The sequence below is a fragment of the Sciurus vulgaris genome, assembly GCF_902686455.1.
Source record: "Sciurus vulgaris genome assembly, chromosome: 5".
Classification (NCBI taxonomy): domain Eukaryota; kingdom Metazoa; phylum Chordata; class Mammalia; order Rodentia; family Sciuridae; genus Sciurus; species Sciurus vulgaris.
The window spans coordinates 157723539-157745178 of NC_136465.1; the positions used below are offsets into that span (position 1 = coordinate 157723539).

The 21640-nt window shown below is 39.3% G+C and overlaps 1 long non-coding RNA gene across 3 annotated transcripts in view; it reads left to right on the plus strand.

Moving 5' to 3' along the window:
- The window catches only part of LOC306662779, a 44077-nt gene extending 22774 nt beyond the window's left edge, over positions 1–21303 (plus strand). For 2 of the 3 annotated variants that reach the window (XR_013764245.1, XR_013764247.1), the window contains exons 4-6: positions 292–454; positions 558–806; positions 4427–4727. This is a non-coding gene — a long non-coding RNA (uncharacterized lncRNA). Of the gene's footprint in view, positions 1–291; positions 455–557; positions 807–4426; positions 4728–21064 lie in introns of those variants that run through there. The other variant, XR_013764246.1, reaches the window with a different exon arrangement.
- The last annotated feature ends 337 nt before the right edge of the window (positions 21304–21640 follow it).

Sequence of the window (21640 nt, forward strand, 5' to 3'; positions counted from 1 at the left end):
GGACTTTCCTCGTTCCTTCCAGTTTATAATAAAAAGCCCCTCGCCAAAGTGTCTTAGAAAATAATGCATTCAGACTGAGTCGAATTACCGCCTAGCAGATTCTATTTATCTGTAGCTTAAAAAGCAGCTGCGTTTTTGTAAAAAGCAATGAATGTGGCAGTCCTACTTAAAGGTAGAAGAAAAAGAACACCCCTTGTTTTGTAATAAGGGGATTTTCAATTTAAAAGAGAGAGCGAGCCTGTTGTGTGAAGTAGGGTTATTACATTCACTGTATTCTATCTCGCCCACCAGGAGGCTAATAATGAAGGGGCCAGGGAAGGAGGCCAATGCTACAAGGGTTATCTCACAACCTCAGATGCTGGGTAAGTCGAAGGAGGCAGAATCACTTCTGGATGACATTCAGAAAGGCCGGAGCGATTATTTGGAAGAGAAAAGCCTGCCTATTCTTTCCGAGGTAAACAGTTCATTTCATCTGTCAGCAGCATGATTCAGTATAAAAATATGTTTATATAAAGATATCTATAAAGTTTCCCTTTTTAAAAAAAAAATCATTTTAGATGCGTGAATATCCCCTGACCTGCCCGTCCACTGGTCCAGTGATGAATTATTAGAAACCTGCTTAGACAAAGGCTGCGCTTGGAGCCCCACCACACCCAAAACCAGGCTTTGAAGGATCTGCCAAGCTCACTTTTAATCATGAGAAAGAAATTACCCACATGGAGACAGCAGAAAATGAGAAAGTAGAACTCGTGCTGCGAATAATTCCAGCGAGTGCCAAGGGGCTAGTTGAGGAATGACTTCATGAGGTGAATATCTTTAGCTTGTACTTAGGGTTTGGTTAGCGTATAATCGTTTTCTCTTTTAGGAGCGGTGACTGTCATAAGCGTGTTTCCTAACCAGGACTCAGGGCATCTGTCAGGACGTTGACAGATTTAATATGAGCCTCACCCTTGTTGTTATTTATGATGACTAATTTTACATTTGCAAATATGCCGAAATCAATTTAGGTGGAAAGTCCTCTCTGAGCCTGTGACGGTTCCTAGCTGTCTGTGTTCCTGTGCACTGCTGTGAGTGTCTGTCTGGTGACCTCTGTCTCTGTGTGTGCATGTGCCCCTGTTCTTGTCTCTTCTCTGTTGTGAACACAGGTTGGGAGAATTAGCCAACTGATGGGTACTCAAATGTGATCCAAAGTTTTTCATTTGATTTTTGGAACAGGAAAAAAAAAAAAAAGGAATATATCACTTCATGATTAATGGTCAATTTGAATTTTTAATTCATATGAAAGGAGAAAGGGGAGGAGATATGAATCAAATGACGAGACTGACCTTTTCCCTTTGGGACAAGCATGATTCAAATTAAACATCACTTTCGCTGTGAAATCAGTTTGAAGTCTTTTTTTTTTTTTGTGACTGATTTAACTCGTTGATGTCTGCTCTTCCAAAGATCCCTTCTATCCCAGCTTTGTGCCTGAGTTCATTCCCAGCAGCCTCCGTCCTTTGTTTCATTTTTCTAAAGATCAGATCAGAGTATTTTACTACTTCAAAAGCTTCATTACTCACAAGATAAGATCCTCCCTAAAACATTTCTTTGCATCCCAAACTAATGTTCCAATAAAAATAAGTAAGTAAATAAATAATCGCTTTCTTGTTTTAAGGCTAATTTGGTCAGGGAGGAGGGAGTGGGAAAGCAAGGTTTCTTTGTGAATCACAGAGCAAGAATGCGACAAAACCCCCAAGTTTTCTCCCGATTCTCTAGTTTCCCACATAACCGAGTCACAGGATCGCCATGCCAACCTGAAGCAATTTTGGCTTTGAGCAAGCATTTGCCTGGACTCTTTCAAACTACCCATCCGTCCTGGTCCACAGGACTCAGGCCCAAACTTGTAGAAAGAACAGGCTGTAGGAGACCAGGCCAGATTGCTTTCCTGTTCCTGCACTTTGCTTGATGCCACAGTTAAGCATCATCAGGACTGAGATGTGGTCGACTCTCGTCCTGGAGTTGGGTGACTTGGGGGGAAAGGGAAAATCCGGAAAGGGTTTGTCTTTCAGTGTATTTTCGGAAGGACAATGCTAGGGCTCTTTAATACCTCCTCTACCAGAAGGAGAGGTGAGGTAGGGAACTGAGCCAGCTGGGCTTGTGTTGGGGGCTGGGGTGAGCCAGCTGGGGGTAGAGGTAGAGGTGGAGCCAGGAGGTAAAAGGTGGAGGCAGATGAGCAGCTGTGTTTATTTTAATACATATCATTTAACCCTCACCTAAAAACAAATTGGAGAGGTTTGGGAGTGCATTAATCTGGACCCAATTAGCATGTCTTTCTCCTTCAAAAGTGCAACCTGAGATTAATGAATATAAACTAGAGTTTCAGATGCAGCACTTAAATCATTTGCATGTTTCATGCATGATAATTGAATTTATGTATGCACTTCCTTTCATTTAACTATTTCCAGTCTCCTAGTGATTCACATAAACCTAGACTCCATTATACTAACTTCTAGGTGGAAATAGCTTGCCTAGACTTTATTGCTGAAGGAAAAATCAAGTTCTTGTGTTTTTTTTTTTTTTTTTAATGTGAATTGCAATAATACAATTTTTTTTTTTTTTTTTATAAAGAAGAGGACAGTGCTTAATAGTCTGGTATGCTGTTTGGTAACTAGGCACCTCAGGTTTATTTTTGAAAAACCATGGCATTGAGTTTTCAGTGGTCCCGGAGAATTGAGTTCAGTGTGGCCACTTAAAAGTGTCTTAATAATACGAAGAGCTACATCACTTTAATGCAGCATAAAAAATGTTCTTGGAGTTTGGACCTGAGCTATTTAGATGGCTGAGAGATATCAGTGCACATTATTGTTTCTGGCACAGTTAGATATTTGTTTTCATAGATGGGGTCGGGGAATGGTATCAGTCTCTACAAAAGGCTCTAGATGAGCAGTTAGCACTTGTCCCTTAGTATGCTGTAGGTTTGATTCTTTCTTTCCTTTTTGTTATTTAGGTGTAGAGGGCTTCATGTTTACATAGTGCAAGCAGGTACTAAGGTCCCCTCCCCACCTGCCCCCAAATGAACCATCTAAACGTGGGCAGTGGATATGCAAGACAGCTTCCTGGGGCAGAAGTTGAAGCAAGAGGCTTAAACAATTCCCCCGGTTTCAGTTTGTTCCAGTGATTTGTCTGTCTTCTCTGTCTTTCCTCATGTGTTTCCAAGTTCAATGTCAAAGTGATGAGCTTTTCTCCAGGAATTTCCCCAGTGTCCTTTGTTTTTGGTGAATTCAATGGTTGAATGTTGCTGAGTGTCTCCTGGTCTTGTTTTCCTGGTCCTTGTAGTTAAGAATGTCGTTGAAGGATAAAATCTTGTTAATCTGTGATGTCACAATTTAAGTGTGCTTCCTGTCACTTATGTGTAGTTTAAAATGTTCCTTAATGTAGCATGAAATGATTGGTTAGCTTTGAAATGGTTGTGAAGTCATGTGAAGAAAATAAGTTTTGCATCCGACCAAGATAAATTCACTCTAGTGCTTTATGGCTTTTTATTCCTATGTGATAGTAATAAAGTCTCATGTAGGGATGGAAGCCATGAAATACATTGTGAAAAATCATCAACTCAGAAGGGGCCATCAGTATAGAGGACGTTAGCCTGTGGAGCTGTGAACGTGATGGCGCGATGACCTAGTGGATAGCTCTGCGACATGATCGGTGTTCCTCTGAGTCACTTTATTCTTAGATTTGGACGGCTAAGGAATCTAGGTGACAAGAGTTGATCCATCTTTGCCATCATTGATTGACATGCACATTCGGGATAGCGCATTTCTGTTGATCATCCGTTTTCCTCCGATCTCTACTAATGAACGTACTCTAGGGGATCTATGGTAGCCCGCCTTTCTGGTAGGCAGAATTCAATCCTTATGCCTTTTATTTTTTTTTTTTTTCCTGCCAACTGTTGAGGTCTTTCTTCTGAAACAGAGAAGAAATAGACAAATCATATTTACCTTCTTGGAAATGTGGTCCAGATTTCTCTACTCCCAAGCTCCAAAAAATAAATAAATAAATAAAGGTATATATGTGGTATGGGTTAGAGCGACGCCTCCTGAGAGCCTTAAACCCACTGAGCTGTTCCCCACTGCAGGGCGTGGGACAGTGCACAGAGGAAGGAAGGAGTACTTTGGAATGGAATTGGTTCTAGTGGTGCCCACTACAGTGGGTCCACTCTGTGACCTGGAGCGAGTGATTTAAACTGTGGGCTTCTTTCCTTATCTTGAAAATGGGGTAGCAGCAATTTCTACTTTGTAGCCTGTTGGGAGGATAAAATGCATATAGTGCCTAACAAAGTGCTTAACATTAGATTTTTTTAAAAGTTCATGAAATATTAGTTTTTCTTCCTTCCTTCCCTCTCCTCCTGTTCCCTTCTCTCTCCCTCCTGTACCTGCCCTTCCTTCAGATATTAGTCTAAGACAACACCTTTGGATCTAAGCAGCACCTTGAGAAAGAAAAGGCTTCTTCGAGAATGTCTTATTCCACCTCCTTTCCATATGGGCCTTAAATGCCCAGTTTGGAGAGATGGTTTAATTTTTTTTCTACTTGAATTATTTAATATTTTCTGCTCAACTGTATTTATTTTGACTGCTTTCTGTATGTTTATTTTTGCTGGAACTGTTTTAATATGGAATATTGACCTATACTTATTTTTACTGGCTTTCTGTATTTTTCAATGAGAATTCTAATAAAAATTATTTGTGTTCCCTTTTGCCTCTCCATTTCCTCCATACAATGCGATGTGCTTTGAAAACATCTAGAGTTCCCTAAGAGGACAAAAGTTACCTTTTCCTTAGAAACTACTCACGGTGCCAAGAAAACCATGTCCCTCCTCCCCACATTTGATTTGCATATCAATGTGGAGAAATTGTTGTGCATTGAATTCTAACTTTGATGCTTATTTTAAATCTATAAAATTTAGAATTTGACACTTGCTAAAATCTGTAGAATAATGGTGATAAGGAGAAGGACTTTACAAGTACCCACATACTGAAACTTCTTTAGATTACAGAATAATGTAAGTGTATTGTTGTCAAAAATCGAATATAGTGAAGAAAATCCATAATACCACACATACCTCCAGAGTTCTTCTATTATAATTGAATTTGTCTTTTAAATCTTAAACTAATCCCTGTATCCCCAGGTCCTGTAATGTCCCTAATATTTAGGAGATATTCAAATATTTGCAAATAAATGAAGGGGAAAAGAAGAGAGTGGGTGGAAGGAAGGGAGAACAAGGAGGATAATTAAATAGCAAAAGTCTGGCCAGGTGCCATGGCACCCACCTGTAATCCCAGGAACTCAGGAGGCTGTGGCAGGAGTATCACAAGTTTGAGGCTAACTTCAGCAACTTCATGAGGCCCTAAGCAATTTAGCAAGACCCTGTCTCAAAATAAATAAATAAAAAGATCTGGGGTTTAAGTGGTTAAGCACCCCTGGTTCAATCCCTGTTATCAACAATAAAATAAATAAATAAAAAGTAAAAGGCTGCATCACAATGAGAAATGTATTTTAAGTTTAGGAAGCAGAGTAAACACACGAACATGAGTAAAGGCCCACTTAAGAATGAGAAGAGTTTAAGTTTGCAATACAGTAGAGTGCTAGACCACGCAAGAATGTAATGTAACGTGAATGGCATAGACAAAAGTACAGTAGGGATCCAGAGCTAGCAAAGTTCCCTGGAATCAAGGAAAGACCATCAGGAGTTAGAATGGCAGCCGAATTTCTATGAGCAAGAGTCAAAGATTTGAAAATTAATTTGTCAAGGAATTCATGAAAAGCTTTTCCAACATACAAAGTATTCTACCCTGGAGAATATATTTACTTCTAAATATCTTTACAAGTGCCATTAGAAGCAGATAGTAGATTTCAACGGACACGCTGAGATTAACTAATTATTGCTGAGTCTCAGTGGGCTGCAATTAGCCATTGCCCAAGTGGGACAGGGTGAGTACAAGCTGCCAGCAGGCCTGTGATTTCAAGGACAGCCACATATGCACTCCGTTTTCCCTCCTTTCCTCTTGTAGGGTTGTATTTAAACCCCGAGTCTTGATGTAACTCTGAGACAACTTGTGCAAAACTTCTTGTCCGCAAGAAGGGCTCATCACCTCCCGACAGCACTGGCCTCAGAAGGGTTATGGGTTGGCCGTAAATCTCACAGAGTATTCATTCCTGTGTAAAGTGGAGGCTACCTATATTGGCCAGTGGAGCACAATGCAGCAGTGAATAGTGCTCTCACTCGGCAAGTAAATGAGTAAGTCTCCATCTTGCAGTGGCACAGGCAAATGACCCAAGCATCAGGAGAGAGACAAGGGTGCACTTGTGCCCCATCAGATGTTTCTCTTCATCAGAGGTTTGGACCACCAACATGGCGTTAGTCAATGGAGGATGGTATCTGTGGGATCAGAGTTTGGGGAAATCACACACTGTCCAACACACTCAAATCCCAAATGGTACCATGAACTTGTGAGGCATCCTAAGAAGATGAGATAGAGTTCAGGATTCTCTTATTCTCTGGGTGGTACCATACACCCTGACTCCATGGTTCAAATAGCATAATCTGATATTTGTAGTCACAACATTGGTTTCAACAACCAGATACATACTCTGAGCTGTTTGTATGGGTGGGAATGGGTCCTGCTGCCCTCTCCCCACCCCCCCACAACTCTCTCTTGCCTGCCTTTATCACCAAAGTCACCTGCATGTGCTGGTGAGGCATAACTGAAATGGAGATTTGATTCTGGATCCAAGTGGGCCTACCTTTGAGAGCAGAGTCCGGGAATTTGGGTGCACCATGACCACTGGTTATGAGCTTCCGATTTTCCATTTCTAAATCAATTATTGGAATCAAATCTTCCAAGGACAGCCACTCCAGAGAGGAATGCCACAGATCTTGTTCTTAGAGGCTGGACTTGGGATTCAAAGGCTGATGAGTGGGATGGGGTTTGAGAACATCTGTCACTATTCCACCAGATGGCCCTTCTCATAGCCTTTCAAAAATGAGACTCCTAGACCTATGACAATCCAGAGATGAAGGTCAGTGATGCTGGGCCTCCTCCCCTTTCCCTTCACCTCTAGTCCTTATCACAAAGAATGCAAAATAAGCTGACCAGCCTAAGGCAATAATATTAGTCCTCGTGGTTCATTGTTTGATTCCATTAGCTATTTTCTCTTTCCTATCTCTAATTGGGCATTACAAAAACAGAAAAAAAGAGTTGAAAATATTTGAGAGTTAGAAATATTTGGGGAGTATATTTCAGGAGAGAGTACATAAGCAACTTACTGGTAGTCCAAAATCAGGTGATACACAAGGCTCAACAAATATTGAAGACTCAATTGCCCTTACAGAGATCCACAAGGTCCACGTGACCTGGAATTCACTCCATCTTCCTGACCTCATCTCCCGGAACTCTCTCCACCAGCTCATCCTCCAGCCTCACTGGTTCTTCCAAGAACATACCAAACATTCTATTTTAGAACCTTTGAAATTGCTCTTCCCTCTTCCTAGAATCTTCCTGAACAACTACCCTTCTGTCTCCCCGCTCCCAGCTCTCTGCTCAAAAATCTCTTATCAGCGAGACTTGTCCTAACCATCTTCTAAACAGTCCTGTCTCCTCCTCTTCAGACCCCCAAGCCTTAACTCCGGTTTTGCTTCATGGATGACACTTTTTGGCATCTGATAGGCTACCCATTTACCTACTTTTTAAAAATCTTACCTCTCTAGGACACAAACTTCAGGAGGTCAGGGAATGAATCTGCCTCTTTTTTGATGGCCTCATCTCCAGAGCCTGGAATTTTTTTTTTTTTTTTTTTTTTTTTTTATTGTAAACAAATGGGATACATGTTGTTTCTCTGTTCACGGAGTCAAGGCATACCATTTGTGTAATCATAAATTTACATAGGGTAATGTTGTTTGATTCATTCTGTTTTTTCCTTCCCCCCACCCTCCCTCCCCTCTTTTCCCTCTATACAGTCCTTCCTTCCTCCATTCTTGCCCCCCTCCTTAACTCCAACCCTAAACCTAACCCTAACCCTAACGCTAACCCCTCCCACCCCCCATCATGTTATCATCCGCTTATCAGCGAGATCATTCGTCCTTTGGTTTTTTGAGATTGGCTTCTCTCACTTAGCATGATGTTCTCCAATTTTATCCATTTGCCTGCAAATGCCATAATTTTATCATTCTTTACGGCAGAGTAATATTCCATTGTATATATATGCCACAGTTTCTTTATCCATTCATCAATTGAAGGACATCTAGGTTGGTTCCACAGAGCCTGGAATTGTGCACAGGATAGATCTTCTAGTGTTTGTTGAATGAAGTCAGTACATACATGGCACTTCCCAGCACTCATGTGTCCAGAGGCTCACACTACACAACTCTGTGACAAAGGCTCATTTCTGTTTCTCACCTCAGGAGTTAACCACGCTTCCACCATTATTTTCTTGTATGACACACCTGGCATTGCTTTTAAATTCCCCATTTCATAAATAACACTTCGAAGCATCTTTGCCCATCAACTTTAATCCCACCCCTCCTTTTGGCGTGTGGTACTGGGCATGGAACCCAGGGTCTCACACATACTTGGCAAGCACTCTCTCATGGAACTGCAGCCTCCAGCCCTTTTTACATTCTATTTTGAGCCCAGGTCTTGCTAAGTTGCCCGGCCTGGACTCAAACTTAAGAGGTAAACATCAGAAAGTTTTTGACTTTTTTAGAAAATGAGTTTTTTGCTGATTTCTTTAAAAAGTTAACCAGTTTGTCTTGCTATCTCCTCGCTTTTGCTTTATTCCTTCTGAGAGTATCTGTCAAATTTTCCCCCTTTTTTTCAATTTTCATCTAGATTTCTAAAATGACAGAAATTATTTTGGAAATGGAAGGGAAGCCATAAATGATAGTTACTAATGCCACTGTTCTACATATGGGAAATGTCACGTGCAGCTGTTTGATCGCACACTAGCAAGGCTGAGAGTGAGGGATTCAGAACTTCTGACTCTCAAACCAGCACCTGAAAATATAGGGAAACTCTGAGTCAGCCCACAGGAATCAGAGCACGCTGTACCATCCCTCAAATATCATGCCTACCTGTTCCTTATTAAAATGAATGTCAAAATGTCCACAAAAGTACACCTCTTGATGTAGAGAGATTAGATATGTTTATGTGTAGGATGTAACTTTCAAGTTGTACACCCCGTTCTGCTTACTGTGCTAACTTGTTCTAGAGGCCTCTGTTTATCTTAGTCTCCCTTGAACAATCTGGTTCCTTCACATTTATCTTCCTTCTGAATTTCTTAAAGTTACAAGGTAATCGGGAAACTAGTAGCACTTTTTAAATTTCTTTGAAGAGAAATAAAACAATTAGAGAGATGGTCTTATTTAAAAAGGAGATCTGGTGCTTCTTTGAGAGTCAACCCAAAATTATCCTGCGGAGGGGGTGGGGATGGATAAACCAGTATATACATTTACATACACCTTCAGAGACATATCAGCATCTCTCTTCACAGATAAGCACATGTAATCTCCCAATCTCATTTCTTCCATAGAGAAATATAAATTGATAAAAACCTTGGAACTATACTTTGCTTTTCCCTCAAAATCTTCAAACCTGATCCTGTATTTTTTTCCACATGTATATTTATGACTTCATAAGATTTCTTTTCAGATAAGATGTTCTTACCTGACTTGTGAACTGGATTGTTACAAGAGTGCCATAGATGGAGGTCAAATCATAGTTAACAGCCTCGATAAACAAGGACAATTAACAGAGCTGTTTTATTTCCAGACAGATTTGGAAGATAAATCAGTTGATAGTTTAAATGGGGCACCATGTTCTGATAAAAACCATTAGTATGTGAATCAATATCTTACCCTGGGTGTCTACCCTAAATGCAGAAGTTCTGAAATTCCAAACTATTTGTGGAGATTGCAATATATTTACCAATAGGCATTAATGTCTCTAAAGGGAATGTAAGAGCCCAGGTAAAACCAAAAAATGACTCAAATTGACAGGAAAGGGCTGGGGCTCTAGCTCAGTGGTGGAGCGCTTGAGTCGTACATATGAAGCACTGGGTTCAATCCTCAGCCCCATATAAAAATAAATAAACGGTGTTCGTCTACATCTAAAACATATATATTTTAAAAAATTACAGGAGAACTCCAAAGGAAACGATAACAAATGAACTTCATAACTGCTTACTATGATTGACTGTATAGAGGGATATGTGTAGGGGTCAAAAATAATTTTAAATTCAAGGACAGAAAGACCTGAGGTTTATCTGAAAGAAACCTAGATTTGCATAAATGCATATGATTTGCATATGATTTTGCAAATTGTATTTTTACCTCATACATTTCTTAGTTATGGTTTGCTCTTATCCAGATTACAGAAAACAATTTCAGCACATCATCACTTGGTTTTATCAAGTCCAAGTGTTTTAAGCCAGTGGACTCCCAACATCTGTCAGCAGTCATAGCCTCTTGAGTCTAGAAAATAGCTTTCTTGTAAGAGGTCTCACCATCTCTCCATTTCCATAATCTTCCCCCTCCATATGTTTAGGAACTAAGAAAACAATAATCTGCCAATAGCCTATTAGAAGCCCTGTGGTTTACATACTTTATTTCGATTAATCTCAATGACCTCACTAGGAGATTAATATCCTTTTTGTTTGTTTGTTTGTTTAAAAGAATTGGAAACCAAGGCTTGGAGGGATTGTGTGGGACTGATTGAGCTCCTTTTGATTTATTCTCATCCTATCTTTGATGTCAGTCTTCAAACCCAAGGCAGGCTCACATGGGAGGGCCAGTCATTAAGATACTATCCGGAGCCCCATATGTATTTATGGTGATACAATAGGATCTCTTCTCTCCTAACTTCCCAGAGTTTTGAGATCAGAAAGTAGTGGCCCTGCACCATCTGACCCCTCCCTGTCCACTTCTTTGTGTTCTCCAGTGGCTAAACTTGCTCAGAAAAGGAAGAATCCCGGAAGCCCCTCCACTCGCCTACTTCCTTCACCTGTGTTGATGTTTTTTTCTGTTTTTTTTTTTTTTTTTTTTTCATAATTCTTACTAAAGATCAGGATGATGCTGGAAAAGGCAGAGAGGAGAGTCCTATCAGGGCAAAGTGTCCTCTGAGTATGAGAGCAATAAGTTTGTTGCCTTCCATGAGGGCAGCAAAGTGTCAAGGGTCCCTGTGTCCCTGTGGGGAAGAGTTTCAGAGTTTCCCTATCTGCTTGTGTGACAATGCAGTTGAAGAGGGCCTCTGTCCTATTTTTGTGAGGGCATGTGACATCAAGAATACAGGGGAATGAAGAAGTGAGTTTTTTCAAGGAGACTCAACCACCCTTTTGCAATTCATGGGAACTTTTGATTACAGAATACAGAGGGGGGTGTGCAGTGGAAGCTGGTGAACAGGACAATGGCATTATAATGACCCTCTGGCCAGATGTGTGACCATGAGGTCACTTGCTTCCAGGAAGCCCAAGTTACTCATCCGTATTCCAGAGATAATTCCCATCCTTCCCATTTCAGATTTTTTGAGGGTCAGCTCAAGACATCCATAAGAGAAATGCTCTGATAAACTCTAGCAGCACTAAGGAACTATAAAATATGCAAGGTTATTAGGTTGGAAATTGACAGCTAAAGGACAAGACTGTCATTTCACTTGAAGTTTGGGATGGAGATCTTAAGTGCATTCACTGATTTTTGTGCCAAGTCTGTGTAAGGAATAGAGATGTTGCCAAGAGGCGGGGTCCCTCACAGGAACTAATGACATGGGGTGGAGAAGCACAGACTCAGTGAGGGGTAAAACTGGTATGAACACTGTGAAAATGAATATAAAAAGTGGTTTCTCCCGGCAGCTCAAGAGGCTGAGGCAGGAGGATCCCAAGTTCAAAGTAAGTCTCAGAATTTTGAAAGGTCCTAAGCAAGACACTGTCTCAAAACACAAAAATAAAGATAAAAAAGGGCTGGGGACGTGGTTCAGTAGTTAAGCGCCCCTGGGTTCAGTTCCTGGTCCCCCTTCAAAAAACGGGTTCCTTCGGGGATCTGAGAAAACCTGAAGAAGTACATTTAACTCTGTTTTCAGCGGGGAAGTACACAATTTCCTCACTCTCAATAAGCTAGAATGCACAGAACTGATATTTTCCCACTCCCCAATGCCTTACAGAAGGATTCAAGGTAGTTCCTTTGACTGATTTAAAGGAGGGAAAAATGAAATTAAAAGGTATTCTTCAGCTGAGGGTGATAACTTTTGCACAAAATATTTTTCATTCCGATCTTCGTTGGTTAGCTGAGGAAAGCTCAGTATCTCCTGCAACTCCATTTCTCTTGCCTTGAGGGGATAAAAATATACTTCCTATTGCTACATGCGCAATCCTAGGGATTCCCTCTAAATGCAAAGGACAGTTTGACCCCAAGGCTGCCCAGCTACTGCCCTAAAGCTCAGCTACTTCCTTAGATAAATCTCTCCCCTACTTCATGCACTTTCTCAGTAGGGAAGAGTAAAACCACGAGGTCTGCCCCCGCCCCCCGTGTATGTGGTACTGGAAATTAAACCTGTGGCCTCACACTTGCTAGGCAAGTGCTCTACCACTGAGCTACATCCTCAGCCACGGCAAGATGTTTCATATAGGACTGTTGTAAGAATTAAATAAAGCATGACCTAAAATAGTGCCTGGAGCATAGTCCATGTTATACCCCTAAGTTAACGTTATGATCATAAGAATACTCTCCATTTTCTTACCTCCTACTAGCTCTTAGTTCACTCCAATTTTCCTTATAACCCATGACTCACAGTCGTAAGTAGCTCTTGCTAAGATCACCAATAACCTCCACATAGCCAAGCCTAATGAACTATTTAAATCCTCATTTCACCCATTCGCTTCTCTGTTGTTCTGGCCTCTGCAACACAATGGTGTCTTGTTTTTTTCTTTATTTGTCTGGCTACCATTCTATGTCTTTTTCAGGCTCTTCTGTTTTTTGCCCAGATATTTGATCTGAAGTTACTCAACATTCTTGGTCTTTTCCTGGTCCTGGGTCCTCTTTTCTCTCTAGAAAATCTCCTTCAGGCCTGTGGCTTCAATAACTCTTTCCTTGCTCTCTCATCTGAATTCCAAATCCGCATATACAACGGCCTTCTAAGCATTGCCACTAGAGTGTTATAAAGTTATATTGCTTGCAACATGTGTAAAACAAATTACTTATGTTCCGCCCTAAACCTGAGCTTCCTGCATAGCTTCCTGTCTCAGCATGTTATATCATTTGTATAAGGTAAAATTCAGGAATAATCTTTGATATAGTTCTTGGTCCATTTCTGATCTAGTTCCAAAATGTAGTGATGTTTTCCTCTTACATATCCATTAAGGGCAACTACTTCTCTGTTCGACTGTTGCTACCCCAGGTGAACACAGCAGAATTACTACAACAGCCTACAACTCCAATTGGTTCTGCATCCTCTCTGTGTCTCCAGCCTCACAGTGCAGCCAGACTTAGCTCTTCAAATTCAATTCCCACGTGCCTACAGCTTCTCTTTCTGAAGACCCTTTAATGGTTTTCTGACACTGTTGAAATAAAGGCCATGTCCCCACAATGGCCTGCACTGTTAGTGTCCCTCAGTCCTCAAGCATGTTTACACATTTCCACCTCTACACTCGTGATTGTCTCCATCTGGAAGTTTCTCAGAGCCCACACTTGACCTCTCTCTGTCTAGTTAACATCTATTCCAACATCAGACTCCTCTTTCCATAATGCAACCTCACTGGCTCATCAGTCCAGTTGGGTTCATTTGCTATTTGTTTCCGCCAAAGTTCATTTCTTTCAGGCCATTCGATCAACTTTCTAAAACATTTTTCATTTTGTTAGATTAATCCATGGTTTTCTTCCCAAGTAAAACTTACGCTCCATGAAGGCAGGACTGTTTCTAGTTTCATCCCTATTTTTCTCCAGAATTTACCAGAAAGCCTGGTCTAGATCAGGAACTCAACAACATTTCTTGAATGATTGAATGAATGATTTCTCCATCCTAGATTAAGTTATCAGAATATTTCATGATTCTTTGCAAAAAAACTCAAATCGCCTCCAAAACTTGATCTCATAAGCATTCCCAGAAATAGATTTGAGGATTATAATTGCATTTTTGGCTAACGCATAGTGAGAATTTCTTTTTAATAGACATGGTCCTTCTACAAAAATGAGATTCATTAAAGTAGAAGTTGAAAGAATTTATGTAAACATCCTCAAATAAAGTACACAAAATTCAAATGAGAGCAAGGCTGCAATTAATTTGAAACTAAAATTATATTCTTGCAACAACAAAGTTATAGAAAAACGAGTCATTAAGTAATTGCTATTGTGACATAGCTTCATGCTACAGTTGAAGTACTTTGCACAGCTGTAATCTCCAGCTACCTTGAGGTTTGTCACATTCTTTAATTTTCTGATTGATTAAATGGATTATTTGACATTTTGGCAGATCAGAGAAATCACTGAATGACAAAAGTCTCCTTTCATTCCTCATTATTTGCTCTCTTTGAGCTCAATGCAAATTCTTTGGAAACAAAGGTGTGATATTTCCCCTTCTGTAATTTTATTTCAGTCTCGTATTTTTACAGATAATAGTAGCAGTTCTTCCACAACAATTTCACATTATTAACTTCCATATCACTCTCTCTAATTAAAATGTAATACATAATAAGATATGAACTTCACATCACACTGAGACTTTTATATTCTTGTCGTTTGTATAGAGGATTACATACTTTCACATTCTTGTCATTGGAACAGAGGATTTAGGAAAAAAAACTCATCGATGATGAAAAATTTCTTCAATCTTGGCTGTCCATGTATCCTTGGGGACGATAGGTATTTCCAGGTGGCCAGTTAAGTGACGGATTGGACAGTGTTTGCACTGATTGAACTGGCCAGGGGAGAGCTTTCTCGTGCCAAGATCATTTTCTGTAGTGTATTCAGTTAGTGCTGATTGTATAAATACTGCCAAGTAGCCCTCCCTTTACTGGCCTGTCTATAGATCTCCATTCTCAACCTTCGCCTAACCTCTATCTTGCACAAAGTTTCTCAGGTAGCCTCCCTAATCTGATTCTTGTGCCTACTTAAGGAGAGAGGGTGTTTTTTACAGGGCTGATTGACTATAAAGGCTACCCAAGCAAACACTGCTTGGCTTTCCACTATCCCACAGGGGCTGTGTTAGGCATTAGAAATATAAGACACTGACTTCTTTTTAGCATGAGATGCTCAGACTCAAGTGGGAAAAATAATTCTAATGCAATAAAATAACTGCTCTATTATAAGATTCGACCCAGACTTTGTAAGCAGGGAATGGCTTGTCAAGGAAACCACACCTGAGCTTGAAATTTGAAGGGTGAGTAGGAGGAAACATGGCGAAGGAAGGGGGAGGGGGAGTGTAGAACATTTAACCTGAAGTGCCAGCAGATGTTAAGCTTGCAAACACCATCCACCAGGACAAGAGTCAAGATACCTAATCAATTCAGTCCATAGCTGGCACAGGCTATCAAAGAAGAGGTTCAAGGAGAGACCCGAAGGTTCTATCAAAGAAAGAGTTACATTTTATCTTGAGTGCAATAGAGAACCACTTAAGATTCAGAGACAGGGAGGACTGTGATCAGCTTTGCTCCTCAGGAAGTTCTCTCCAGCTGCAGGGTGGAAGGAAGAGATAAGGTAGGGGCAAGGGAGACCTATTGGGAGACTGGCATAGTAATCCAGGAGGGAATTTATGGGAACCTGAACCTACAGTGGTAGCAAGGGAGATGGGGACGACAGGGGACAGATTAGAAAGCTATTAAGGAGAAATATTAGGCAGGAGTTTACCACTGATTGAACGCAGGCAGGGAGGGGAAAAGGCGGGTTAAGGGCAACCCTTTGACGTCCTTGGCTTCCTGCCTGGCTAGCATTACATTCCATGAGATAACACATGCTTCCTATTGACAGTGCTAATTAAAAATAGCTGGGCACACTCCTGGGTCCTGGACATTTTAAGTAGAAGTATTCCATAGGATTCTTTAGTTGGAAACCTTCCTCTCTATGCAAGAGATTATAGACCGTGACCCCCTTCCTTCACAAGAAGTCTTCAGTGGAGTGGCCTTTTATGTTCTTATGTCCTCTCTCCCTTCTGAACTTAGCTGTGTGGTAACAGAGATCAAACTGTGCTCTAATTATCTCATTACCTGAAGGTTTTCTCCATCTGAATGCGAGTATCTTTAAAGTGGGAACTCCATCCCGTAAATCTTTACTCAGGCATTCATGAACTCAACCACGTGTTCACTGTTCCCCGTGTCCGCTGTGTGTCAGGCACCAGTTCATTGTGTGCTCAGGACACTACATGGTGGCCGGCCCATCGGAGTCCTCAATGAACGTTTGGTGAGTTGAATTCAGCCTTGCATATAATTTATTGGGCTACCATTCGAAGATTTCCCCTCAAATGTGAGTGTAAGTTTTCTGTAACACATTCAAGTGCACTTCTGTATCACCCCAATACCAACTTTCTTTTTAACTCACTGCCATGACTGAATCCAGTCACAAAGGGCACGTTTTTCACTACTTTATGGATGTCTTACCCTTCTGGTTGGGCTGTATTTTGGTAGCACTCAATATACAAAAGAATAATGCCTGCTGTTTTTCCAAGATAATAGTGATTAATCTTTGATGCTTTGCAATCATCTGCACCTGTGTTCAAATCCTGACCTTGTCACTAATTATTAGGATGTCACATGTATTTTGATTAATTTTCAGAACACCAATTTTCTCATCTTCATAAATATGGGGCTACTAATGGAACCTACACCATAGGATTTGGCAAGGAATGAGAACTAGTAAGAGCTTAACTCAGTAATTGACACACACAACTAACTAAATCTACCTATAACGATTTCATTTATGGAAATGATTTTGAACTTCTCCACATGCATTTAATAGTTATGGAAGATCTATTATGTATAAAATTTTCTATCATGGAAGACACAAAGATCCATCTCTTAAATCCAGTAAAAGAAATAAAAGTAACAAGTAGACAAATTACCATTCAAAAAAGCATCTATTAAGTGCTATATGCACAGTTCATTGCTGTTTATCAACATAGCTTTTATTTATTTTTTAAAAAATTTTAATGTTGATAGACCTTTATTTTATTCATTTATTTATATGTGGTGCTGAGAATCGAACCCAGTGTCACACGTGCTAGGCAAGCTCTCTACCACTGAGCCACAACTCCATCCCTTAACATAGCTTTTATAAAAAATGATATTGGACCTTTACCCAGAAATTTAGATTCAGTTGGGCAGGGCATCTGGTAATTCTTAATGTATACTCCAAGTGGTTCTATAAGGAGCAGGTTTCAGAGTCACAGAGTTAAGAAATCAAATGAGGGAGAAATTACTTCTGGCTGGGATTTCTGAAGGTTTTGTATAGAAATTTATCTTGGGAGAGGGGTATGATTATTTTAAAATTTAATTAAGCATAATGCTTTTTTTAAGATTTTTAAATTTTTTTAATTTTTACAGACACATTTTGATTCATTGTACACAAATGGGGTACATGATGCTTTTTATTATAAACAAGTATAATGGCAAAGTCTGTTTTGAAAAAAAATAAACAAAACCCCATTCCCACATCCTGTTATTCTTTTAAGACAATATCTTTATTTCTATATACTTATAGATATACTTATTTGTCATGCTAAAGCAGTTTCTTCAATAAAAATGTGTTGCGTCAAAAATTCAAGCAGCCAGACTCAGTGGTGCATGCCTGTAATCCTGGAGGCTTGGTAGGCCAAGGCAGAGAGATCTCAAGTTCAAAGCCAGTCTCAGAAATTTAGATAGGCCTTAAGTGATTTAGGAGAACTTGTCTCAAAATAAAACATAAAAAAATGGCTAGGAATGTGGCTCAGTAGTTCAGTTCCCCTGGGTCCAATCCCTGGTACCAAAAAAAAAAAAGAATTCAAGCTACACATGATTTTTAAATTTCCCAAGCTCTACATAATGAAAGTTAAAAAGATGCAAGTAGAAGAAATTTTAAGTTTTCATTTAACCTAACATATCCAAATATTATCATTTCAACATATAATAAATATAAAATTAGTAAAACACAATACATTCTTTTGCATAGTAAGTCTTGAAAATTCAATATATATTTCACATTTGCAATGCATTTTAATTTGAACTATCCTCACTTCAATGCTCAATAGCTACAAGTGGCTGATGTCTTCCATTTGGATAACATAGTTCTAGAAGGTCTGACTTATAACAAAGAAAGTAGAGATTCGGGAGTAGCCAATACACTTTAATAATGATTATTGTTGTTGATATAGATATCTAGTATAAGACAAAGTATATGAAATCAGACCATAGTGTGGATTACCTCAAGTACTAGGTTAAGCAATTTACATTTTATTTAATGGTCGTAAGAAAGCACTGACAATTTTTAGTAAAAATATGCAGCTGGAGATGAGATCAATTATAAGTTTACAGGACAGGTAATTTTGGCATGTATTCCAGAGGAATGAGAATGAATGGGAAAAAATGGGGTAACATTCATTAAGACATGGTGATTGCATAATTTGGAATTGCACAGAGAAAGAATAGTCAAAGATGGCTCCTTGGCAAATGAGAAAATCAGGGATAAGAATGGATCCAGGGATATAGTAGTGGTTCTGTTCATTTAATCAAATTTGAGATCTAAGCAAGATGACTTTATGATCCAAATATCTAGCTGTTACCTAGAACGAGAATTGAAAAAAACAAAGAACAGAAAATAGAGGAGCTCTGTAGGGGAATATGAACTCTCATCAAATACACGAAGAACTGGTATCTGGGGAGATGGACACAGTTGATCACTGCAGCTCTGCAAGGCAAAAGTTGTGCCAGTTGGTGAAATTATAAAGAGGCAGATTTTAGCTTCAAATGTAAATAAGTTATCAAATACATAGAAAATTGCCCATACCTGAAATCGGTGACCTCAAATCCCTTGGCCCTTCTTTAGAGCAAAGGAAATATTTGCAAATAAAGACACATGTAAAACATGGGCCAGATGCTTTTCTTCCTTTCTGACTAGATTTTGTGTCACTTCTGCAAAATTATTTAAGCTCTGATTTTAAACACACAACTGAGGTAGACTGCTAGCCTCTACTAATCTTTATTTCCAAGTCTCTGAGCTTCACACTCATTTATAATAGTTTAGCCATTGGCAGACAGATTCCATAAGCTTCTTCTGATTAGTTCTTCTTTTGCTTGCTCTCTGAGTCTTCCCGGGAGATAGGTTTTCTTGTTACATGGTCCCTCTGTTCTCCAATCAGAGTTCCATCTTCCTCTGTCTTTCTTCTGTCTATCCTACCAATGAAAACTGATAAAGAGAGGGTATATGGTTTGGCTTCTAGACATAGAATTGATGACTACTTTTATAACCTTCTCCCCTTTTTTAATGAGCCAAAATCCCTGAAAAGGATATTTATTCAATTATAGAGTTATATTTTGTTATGTTTTTGTTTAATTTGAGAAAGTTAAAATCTAAATCTACATAAAGCTTATATAATCTCTCTCTATCTCTATCTCTATCTCTCCCCTTTCCTCCTTCCTTCACTCTTTCTGTCCCTGCATTTCTTATTTTTTCTTCCTCTTCTCTTGGATATTTATTGTTTTTATCTTACTATTGACAATACTAATGATAAGAAAGGAGCCTCAATCTTGCTCCTACTGGGGAGAAATCTTTCTCTCATGCTCTCATCTTTTTAGATAACAGACAGGATTCGGGGAGGGTTTGAGGCCTTCTAGATGATGTTGTTTTCTTTTGGATTTCTGGGTCAACTCTTGTAGGCAAAAGAAGTTTGATGGATTCACATGGCAGAGGTTGTTAATTATAGCTCCCTCCTTTAGGAGAGAGAGTGCAGTGAAGTAGCTAAGAGCACAGACTTTGGAGTCCAGCTAGTAGGTTCAGTTCTAGCTTTACTACTCATTAGCTGTGTGTCCTGGATTGAATCATTTAACTTCTTTCTTCTTCCCATTGATAACCTGTAAAATGGGGATGCATTTTCTTCTATATTCATGTGACTGACACTGAGGATACAGCAATAATAAAAATAAATTGTATCTCTGCTCTGATAGTGCTTACAGAAGAAAGATGTAATTTGTTGGGTTGTGACAAGAGCAAAGAAAATAGAACAGGGTAAAGGTATGGAAACTGTTGGGAGGGGTACTAATTTTCATGGCCTGATTGGGTAAAGCCTTTGCAAAGAATGACATTTCAGCTAAGATCTCATAAATATTTCAGCAAAGCATATCCAGACTGAGGGAATAGGTAGAATAGACCCTGATAAAGAAAACTTCTCTTATTGTTTAAGATGTAAGAAGACAACCAGGTAGGTTGAGAGTAGAGTGAGAGAGAAGGATGGATGGAGGTGAAGTTTAAAAAGGTAGAAGGAAGACAGATTATTTATGGCATAGTCTATAGTGCAAAGTTTGGGTGATTTACTGAATGAAATGATAAACCTCTGAAGAAGAGTCAGGATTACAAAGTATTTTGCTGGGTGCACTTGGAATTCTATATGAAGTAGTCATTTATGGAAGTGAGGAAAACTCGAAAGAAAAGCATAATGGTGAGGTCAAGAGTTTATAACAAGATTCATTAAATTTTAGATGCCTATTGAATTTTTAATTGGAAAATCCAAATAGGAAGTTGAATATAAACATTCAAATGTAGCTGTGAGTTCATAGAGATGAGGATAGAATTGGTCATTGAACCTGATAACAAAACTGTCAATACTCACCTGGACAAAAATATTTCAATATTTCCACTTCTGTGGGAGGACGAAAACCTGAAATCAGGGAGTTATTGAAAGAATGGAAGACTCTACTTATGGCTATGATGGAAAATCTGTAGTCAAAAAGAAAAACATTTAGATATCTAAGAGATATTAGTATTGATAGTACTAATCAGCTAAGGTCCCAGGAGAAAGAATGTGTGTTGAGGGAAGCTCACTAGTTGTTGTTTTTTTTTTTGTCTTTTTATGCATTTGCTTATTAGTGACACCTGAGAACTTGGAGATCAAGCAGGAGGTTATAGCCCAGAAATTGTGCAGGTAACAGACCTTTGGACAGTCTAATGGAGCTACAGAGACAAAAGTTTATAGAGAAGAGGAAAGAGCTGGATTTTAGGATTTCTGGATTCAGAATTTCACTTGGGAAACCTGAAAGGCTTCACCTGAAGAGTAAAAACACCCAGAAAAAGATCAACCTTTGCAAAGAGTGAAACCCCCACTTATCTTGGTCACAGACCGAAGTATCTTCTAGAAGTAAAAATAAATTCTCTGGAGTAAAGTTGTTCAAAAGAATTTTGTATAATGATGGAAACATCCTATACCTATGCTATATAATTAGGTAGCCACTAGTCACATGTGGCTACTGAATACTTGAAATGTGACTACCATGACAGGAAATTATTTTAAGTTTAATTTAATCTAAATTAATTTATAAAAAATGTATCCTTAATTGACATTATACTGTTCAGTGTCGATCTTGAGAAAGAAAACATCATCTAGATCTTCAGATTCTCTTATTTTTTATATATCATGAGTATTTTCAGTAAAATGTTACCAAGCTT